Source organism: Eleginops maclovinus, chromosome 12 (genome assembly GCF_036324505.1).
Source record: "Eleginops maclovinus isolate JMC-PN-2008 ecotype Puerto Natales chromosome 12, JC_Emac_rtc_rv5, whole genome shotgun sequence".
Taxonomy (NCBI): domain Eukaryota; kingdom Metazoa; phylum Chordata; class Actinopteri; order Perciformes; family Eleginopidae; genus Eleginops; species Eleginops maclovinus.
The window spans coordinates 14445376-14454449 of record NC_086360.1 but is presented as its reverse complement, the minus strand read 5'-3'; the positions used below and the strand labels follow the sequence as shown (position 1 = coordinate 14454449).

Sequence of the window (9074 nt, the reverse complement as noted above, 5' to 3'; positions counted from 1 at the left end):
GACAAGCTCTTGTTGTCCAGACATTGCACTAGCTCTGCATATGCCTCACCGTTCTTGGTTTCATCTTCCGCGAGAGCTTCTTCGTCATCCTCATCTACCTCCGGGTCTTCCGAGATAACTTCTTTGAGGCCACGTAACTCCATGTGCGCGAGGAACCTTGCAGCTGTTGCGGTGTCCGACGGGGCATGCGGGGGTGTTGCACAGGTGTGGGTGATGGTAAAGATGTTCACGAAAGGGAGGTTGTTGTTTTGTGTAGAGGTGAAGAAAATCAGGTGGGGGGAGAAAAAGAAAAAAAATGGTGAAAAAAACACAAGAAAAAACTGAGATAATCGAAACAAAATGGTAGAGACGGGTGAAGTCTGCCAAACACAGGAGGAAAATATGGGAAACGAAGCGCATATGGTGAAAACAGGAGAGGAGAGGAAAACATGGGATGAGCAGGTGGAGATTGCTGAGATGGAGGATGAAGAGGTGGCAACAGCAATAGCAAAAAAAAAAAGACCGCTAATAAACGCAGCAGCACAAGGCACAACGCACCTACTGTTAGAAAGAGCAGCAAAGGAGGGAGCGAGAGGAAGAGAGCAAAGGAGACAAAAATGGGGGGAGTAAAAAAAAAAAAAAAAAAAAAAAAAAAAAAAAAAACCCCCAAAAAAAAAAAAAAAAAAAATTTTTTTGGAAAAAAAAAAAAAAAAAAAAAAAAAAAAAAAGGGGAGAAAAAAAAAAAAAAAGGGGGGGGAAAAAAAAAAAAAAAAAAAAAAAAAAAAAAAAAAAAAAAAAAAAAAAAAAAAAAAAAAAAAATTAAAAAAAAAAAAAAAAAAAAAAACCAAAAAAAAAAAAAAAAAAAAAAAAGAAAAAAAAAAAAAAAAAAGAAAAAAAAAAAAAAAAAAAAAAAAAAAAAAAAAAGAAAAAAAAACAAAAAAAAAAAAAAAAAATTTTAAAAAAAAAAAAAAAAAAAAAAAAAAAAAAAAAAAAAAAAAAAAAAAAAAAAAAAAAAAAAAAAAAAAAAAAAAAAAAAAAAAAACCCCCCAAAAAAGGGAAAAAAACAAAAAATTAAGGGAAAAAAAAAAATTTTCAAAAAAAAAAAAAAAAAAAAAAAAAAAAAAAAAAAAAAAGCCTTTTTAACCCACGCCTCTCTCAGTGGAGGGGGGGGGCTTCCTTTTTCCCAAGTCTTTTAATTGTCCCACTGGGGGGCGACCCGTTTATAAGGGGAGGTTGCTTTTGATAAAAGCAAGGTTTGCCTTTTTAGGTGTTTTTTATAAATGTGTAGTCCCAAACGGTGAGAGAGGAAGCTGTTTTTACAAAAAGAAATGATGTTTTAAATGGCGTCCCACGGAGGATTTTTTATTCTTGGGGGGGTTTTAATTTGTAGGGAAAAAAGCATCTTTAGTCAAAACCTGCAAGCCGATCCAGCATCCGCAGTTGAGGAGCTGGTTCCCCCACGGCTGGGGGATGTATGGAAAAGGTGAACCAAAAGATAGGAGTACACTTGGCCCCACATCCAGAGTGGATTTCATCGCCAGATAGATCGCATTTATTGTTTTTTGCTTTTTTAAATACTTTTAAAAGTGCAGTAACCCCCTGGGTTTTAAGATCCTCTTTGTTCTATTAATGTTTTTTTTAGAAATGTTTTCAGAGAAGTCTTTTTGGTTTTTTAATTCGGTTTTAACTTTTGAAAAACTTTTTAAAGGGGCCCCTTACTTATTTTAGAGTTTTTTTTAGACAGGGGAGGGAGGTTTGCGTCTGGGCGTGGTGGGCCTTGGAAAGCTGAGTAAGAATGCTTTTTCAACGCACACCCTCAATGCCACAGGCAACATGTTATAAAAGACCTGGAGAGTGATATTGGGGAACTAAAAGCTAAGCGAGCCAAGGAGACGAGGTATATTAAAATTCAAAGAGAAAAGATGGCTTAGCCAGCCGGGACGTTAAAGTTCAGGGTGCAGGCAGGTCCTTTTTTTAAAATAAATGAGTGGGGCCCCCACTGTTTCTTCTTGGGCCCTGGGAAAAGAATGGAAGAGGGGGGGTAATCCATCATGCTGTCAGACACAGGGCAGGAAAAACAGAGCCAAGCCAGATCAGGGGGGGCGTGGTTTTATTCCCCTCTACCAAAATGAATATAACGGGGACAAAAACCGCTCTCAGAGGAGTTTTTGTGCGGAAACTACTCGGGTCTCTGAGGAGGCCCACTAAGCTCGGGGGCCTTTGAAAACGCAGGATTTGCGGGCCGCCTGCAGGCATGCAGGGCAGGGGGGTCTGGTACGTGGCCTCTGGGTTTGGGTTTTTTTTAAAGCGTATTGGGACATCTTGTCTAGACCTGTTAGCGTTTTTAATGAGATCTGGCCTCTTGCTCTATGCAAGTCTGCAAGCAGAGCGGGGTCACGTGCTGCCAAAAAAAGGGGAACTTGCAGGCATCAAAAACTGGCGCCGTGTCTTTTGCTGTGTGTGGATTACAAGCTTCTTTCCAAGGTTTTGGGCCACCAGGTTGGGGGAGCTTTTGGCAGGTCACCCCAGGTCACTCGGCAAGGGGCGCCGGGATGGTTCCCGTGTCTGAGCCCCTCAAAACTCCACATTTTGTGTTTTTTGTTTTACTTTTTTGGTTGTTTTAAATTTTTTTGCAACAGCAAACCCGCCCAAGCGAGCCCTTACCCAATATGATAGAGAAAAACTTTTACACATCAGGCGGGGGGTGGAAGCAAAAACCCACGACGATGCAAACAAGGAGGGGTCTCGTGTTTACCGGGGGGCTCCCCTGTGGAGCGCGGAGGAGAGACAGAGGGTTCCCCCGGGCCGGGGTCTGGTCAGGTGGGAAAGAAAAAAAAGGGCCTCCTCTCCGAGTTTACTTCTGAAAAGCCCTCCTGGATAATAAGGGGCGAACCGTAGCGGGGGTGGCATTTAAACGGGACATTAAGCCCTGTAATTTTTTTGGTTTTCCGGGACTTGGTCGCCCCCACGATCCCGGCGCCCCCATTGTCCCCCGGTTTCTCCTTCATCGCCAGGACCGGACAATAAATCGGGGGAAGAGCAAGGGGGGGTTTGCTTCATGTCAAAACAATGGTGTAGGTGGAGATCATTTCTTCGGACTGTTCTCCCACCCCTTGGCCCACATCATGATCGGATCCCGGGCCCTTTTTATCGCCGAGGGATTCAATTGTTGTTCTAACGCAGTGTAGCCCGCCGCACGCTGAAAACAACACGCGATGGGGAGCTGTAGGGGATTATCGACAGGGACAGAGACTTCTGGGCCCAGAGGCCGATTTATTGGGCGGGGTTTTTAAACAGACCCAAACAGGGAAGAAAGTCCCCCAAAATCTTCAGCCGTAGCTGCCCCGCGCGTGGAAAATACATGGCCATGTTTACACCCCTTTCCCGGCATGGATTAAGCCCCCCCCCGCCCCCCCCTTCGGCAAGTCAGCCACATACTCTTTTCTGCTCCTGTTTACCGGCAGAGACTGAAGGGGGACCCGCCTGTGCAAGGACAGTGCAGCGTTTGGTCGAGCAGTCTGATCTGCTCTCGCCATGCTTTGGCATCAGGAGTGGTGGTTTTTTGAGGAGGACGATATAAACACACACACTGACGCGGTCATTTGCTACATCGGCAAATGCATCGATGACGTCGTGCCGCGGATTACTATACGGACATTCCCAATGAGAAGCCCTGGATAAACGGCGAGGTCCGAGCTAAACTTAAAGCACGGGCCATCGCGCACAGCGGCGGTGATTTGGATGAGTACAGGAATTCCAGGTATGCACTCCGGAGAGCTATTAGCAGTGCGAAAAGACAATACAGGGACAAGGTGGAGTCGAACTACAAGGGCTCCAACGCCAGAAATTATGTGGTCTGGACTAAAAACAATAACAGACTACAAAAGGACAACGAGTGGTGCTGAGGAAGTGTCTGCATCTCTCCCAGATGAACTGAACACATTTTATGCACGCTTTGAGGAAGCCCCCGGCTGTGGAGGCACCAAAGGCCCAGGATCCCTGCTCACTGGTTTTAACCAGTGCAGATGTGTGTAGATCTCTGAAAGGATCAACGCACACAGGGCTCCAGGACCCTGATGGCATCCTGGCCGTGCTCTCAAGGTGTGTGCAGTTCAGCTGGCAGATGTGTTCACAGACATTTTCAATAGGTCACTGCTCCAGTCTGTAGTCCCCACATGCTTTAAAGAGTCCATCATTGTCCCTGTCCCCAAAAAGACAAAACCCATCTGCCTCAATGACTACCGCCCAGTTGCACTCACCTCCATCATCATGAAGTGCTTTGAGCGGTTAGTCAAAACTTTTATCACCTCCTCCCTCCCTGACTCACTGGACCCCCTGCAGTTTGCCTACAGAGCAAACAGGTCCACGGATGATGCCATCTCCCTCACCCTCCACACTGCCCTCTCCCACCTGGACCAGAGGAACACTTATGTGAGAATGCTGTTCATTGACTACAGTTCAGCATTCAACACCATTGTGCCCTCCAAGCTCATCATTAAGCTCAGGGACCTTGGGCTCAACAGCGCCCTCTGTGACTGGATCATGAGCTTCCTGACGGGCAGATCCCAGGCAGTGCGGATGGGGAACATCACATCCTCCACCTTGACCCTCAACACCGGAGCCCCTCAGGGTTGTGTGCTCAGCCCTCTCCTCTACTCCCTGTTCACGCACGACTGCGTGGCCACACACAGCTCCAACACCATCATCAAGTTTGCTGACGACACGACCGTCATCGGCCTGATCACAGACGGCGACGAGACGGCGTACAGAGAGGAGGTCAGAGCCCTGACATCTTGGTGCCAGGACAACAACCTCCATCTCAACGTCAGCAAAACAAAGGAGCTGATTGTGGACTACAGGAAGAGGCAGAGAGAAGCACACACACCCATCACCATCGACGGGACTCCTGTGGAGAGAGTCAGCAGCTTCAGGTTCCTCGGGGTTAACATCAGTGAGGACCTGACATGGACACATCACACCAGGGTCATATCCAAGACGGCTCGACAGCGGCTCTTCTTCCTCCGCAGGCTGCGGAAGTTCAACATGGACTCCAGGATACTCTGCAACTTCTACAGGTGCACCATCGAGAGTATCCTGACTGGCTGCATCACCGCCTGGTATGGCAGTTGCACCGCCCTCAACCGTAAGACTCTACAGAGGGTGGTGAAAACTGCTCAGCACATCACCAGGACGGAGTTGCCATCCATGGAGGACCTCTACACCCAGCGGTGTAGGAAGAAGGCCGGTAGGATATTAAAGGACCCCCATCACCCCAGCAACAATCTGTTCTGTCTGCTGCCGTCTGGCAGACGGTACCGCAGCATCCGGACCAAGACCACCAGACTCAGAGACAGTTTTATACCACAGGCTATAAGACTACTGAACTCCTGAGCTGTGTGAATGTCTACTCACATCTGTTTATAGTACACACATACATATATATTATACACATCTGCCATACATATCTGTTTATAGTACACATATCTATATATTATACATATCTGCCATACACATCTGTTATACATAATATATGCATCTGTCCATACCTCCTCATTCAACAGTGTAAAGTATTTAAATACTTTCAATGTATTCCACATATGTATATATTTCACATCCTCAAATCTGTATTGTTAATATTGTAAATATTCTTCTCTCTTTTTCACTATTTTATTTATCTTTTGCACCATGTATGTTGAGTTGTTGGAGGAGCACGCGACATAAGATTTTTCATTGCCAACATATACGCTGTATCTGCTGTGCATATGACCAATAAAACCTTGAAACCTTGAAACCTTGAAACTGTGTGCCCGGCAGGTCCATGGTGGACAATGTTCACCTGATTCGAGATGTTTTGGAGGTCTCCAGCTCATTGGGCATTGATACTAGTCTGATTTCTCTAGATCAGGAAAAGGCTTTTGACCGCGTTGAGCACAGCTTCCTCTGGAAAGTAATGGAGAAGTTTGGGTTCAGCGCTGGTTTCATAGCTAAGATCAAAGTGTTGTACAATAAGATTGAGAGTGTGCTGAAGTTCAACGGTGGGCTGTGTGCTCCTTTTAGAGTGTGTAGAGGGGTCCGGCAGGGCTGTGCTCTGTCTGGGATGCTCTATGCACTCTCCCTAGAACCCCTCTGCAAAATACGCTCTAAATTGCAAGGGCTGTTTTTACCTGTTTTAATGGAAACACGGTTTTATCTGCGTATGCGGATGACATCGTTGTTTTTATAAGTGACCAGAGGGATGCAGACATTTTAACCAATATTGTGACAGATTTTGGTTCAGCATCGGCAGCGAGGGTCAATTGGAAGAAGAGTGAGGCCCTCGCTGTCGGTGAGTGGCGTGGCGGTCTCCCAGTTCTTCCCCAGGGCATGACATGGAAAAGAGATGGCATAAAGTACCTGGGTGTGTTCGTAGGGAACACAAATATAGTCCAGAAGAACTGGGAGAACGTCACAGGGAAGATTGAGGAAAAACTGTCCAAATGGAAGTGGCTGCTCCCGCAGATGTCTTTTAAAGGTAGAGTTTTGGTTTTAAACAACCTTGTGGCATCCCAACTGTGGCACCGCCTTACCTGTGTAGACCCTCCCTCAGGCCTACTGGCCCAAATACAAAAGAGATTGGTAGATTTATTTTGGGATGGGCTACACTGGGTGCCACAGGGGCTGCTGTTTTTATCTAGAGAGGAGGGGGGACAGGGCCTTGTCCACCTGGCCAGCCGAACAGCCACTTTTAGAGTGCAGTTTCTGCAAAGGTATCTTACCGGCCCGGCCGATTTGGTGTGGAGAGATGTGAGCAGCTGCATTCTAAGACGCGTGAGTAACCTGGGGCTGGATGCTGCTCTGTTTTTAACTGATTTAACCATTTTAAAGTTAAGTGGGTTACCTCCCTTTTATCAAGGTGTTTTTAAGTCTTGGGCCCTTTTTAACCATAAAAGGTGTCCAAAGACTGACTCTCTGCACTGGTTGTTAAAAGAGCCTCTGATTCATGGAGCCAGGCTGGATGTTAGCTGCAGTGAGACACCAGGACTGGCGGTGGCGCTGCGCAGATCTGGGACCCTGAGCCTTCAGCAGGTGGTGGAAGCAGTGGGGCCGGAGCTGAGCGATGCCCGGGCCTTGGGCTCTCTGCTGGGTCTACACTCTGTCCGGGTGGCCCAGACGATCCTGCAACTCTGGAGCCGGAGCCTCTGCGCTGAGGAACAGAGACTGTTAAGGAGCTACGGACAGGGCAGAGCCAAACCAGACCCAACAGACCCTTTCCCGGAGATATACCTGAGCCCAGGGCTCGGAGAGCTGACGGGCCCCCTGCTCAAGGTTGCAAACCCAGAGAAAATGACCATGCACAAAGCGGACAAAAAGACTATATACATGAACATTGTAAAAACCATAAACAAAAATGGACTGAAGGACAGTGCCTCCACTGTGTGGAGCACTAGACTGCCTGCCGGAAACGGACCAGGCCCACAGTGGAGGATTCTGTACAAACCCCCCTTAAAAAAACGTACTGCCGACCTCCAGTGGAGAATTTTACACGGCGCTATCGCCTCCAATTCTTTTATCTCCGTCATTAATCCTGCTGTTAGTAACAACTGTCCATTTTGTGGTTTTAGAGAGACTGTTTTCCATGTTTTTACAGAATGCCAGAGACTCACAGGTTTCTTCTCTCTTTTAACATTGGTTTTTAGTCTTTTTAATATAGCTTTTACCGAGAGCGTGTTTATCATGGGGGCTCCATACAGAAAGACAGGCAAAGAAAGGTGGCAGCTCCTAAACTACCTCTCTGGTGAAGCAAAAATGGCTATTTACCTAAGTAGGAAGAACAGAGTGGGAAACAGGAAGGGACAAGAAGCAAAAGCGATCTGGCTGTGCAATATCAGAGCCAGACTCTGGCTAGAGCATCGTTTTTATAAAAACATCGGGGACTTGGAAGCTTTTAAACAACGTTGGTGCCATAAAGACATTGTATGTTCTGTGGTGAATGAGGATTTGCACTTTACACAAGTCTTTAAGGCTTAGCTTTTTTATTTATCTATTCTAGGTAAATTGAGTTGTGTTGTACTTGATGTAAATGTACATTTACTAAACCTGTAATGAAGTGTTTTTAAAAAAGTCTTCTTCTTCTTCTTCAGTCAAGGTTTTTGCTTAAATACCCTGACCAGGGTTTAATAATGCAAAAATCTTAGCAGATGTTTAATTTCTTTCAGTGAATTAATGCCAAATGGTGTTTATACACCAGGAATTGTGTACACTTATTTCCTAATGTATTATTAACATCATAAATGCAAACATGTAGGTCTTCTGCATGAGTAACTTGAGCTTTTAAACAAATAAACATTAAATTAATGAAACAGGTAAAAAATGATAAGATATAGAACCCACTGAACACATATAATAAAAGGAAAGTTAAAATAATATCTATGAATATTTATAAATGTATGTGTAGGACTGCTTTGGATGATGACTTTTTGTAATTTACATGTTTTTGGCAGGATTCATAATGTTACATTATGGGATGGCAGCATAAATGTTCCTGCTGGCTACTTTAAGAAGCAGCAGAACATCATAACGTTTTATAGACATATCAGAATCAGAATACCTTTATTAGTCCCACAGCATTGTTACAGCAGACAGAACCAAGAAGCTTAATGTTACACCCAAGATACTAAAAAAATATATATACAAGAATCACACAATTGCAAAATACACAAAAATAAAAAGTATAGCAGCCAGATATGTATTGCACAGCTATTTACACAACAGGGGGTGTTATAGTGAGTGACGTGAGGGGGTCTACCGGGGGCCACGATATATTCGCTAATAAGACCACTGACATGTCAATTATTTTAATTATTACACATCAACTCTCCCTTGATGGCAAGATTTCTTGAAAACTGAAATTAATTCAACTTTGTTTTATTTTATTACATATAAATGCACTTGAGATTCTACCAAGCACTTTCAACACAATGTCCGACAGTGAAATTTGTAAAATAAAAAAAGAAATAATGAAGAAATAAAACAGCCATTAGTTAAAATATTTAATTTATGGAAATGTAGTTGTGGGGCAATGATTTTAAAATGTTAAGGTTAACGTTTGAATCGTA

At 44.7% G+C, this 9074-nt stretch overlaps 1 pseudogene; it reads left to right on the top strand.

Moving 5' to 3' along the window:
* Positions 1 to 339: 339 nt before the first annotated feature.
* Positions 340 to 1122, top strand: LOC134873338 (uncharacterized; annotated as a pseudogene).
* The last annotated feature ends 7952 nt before the right edge of the window (positions 1123 to 9074 follow it).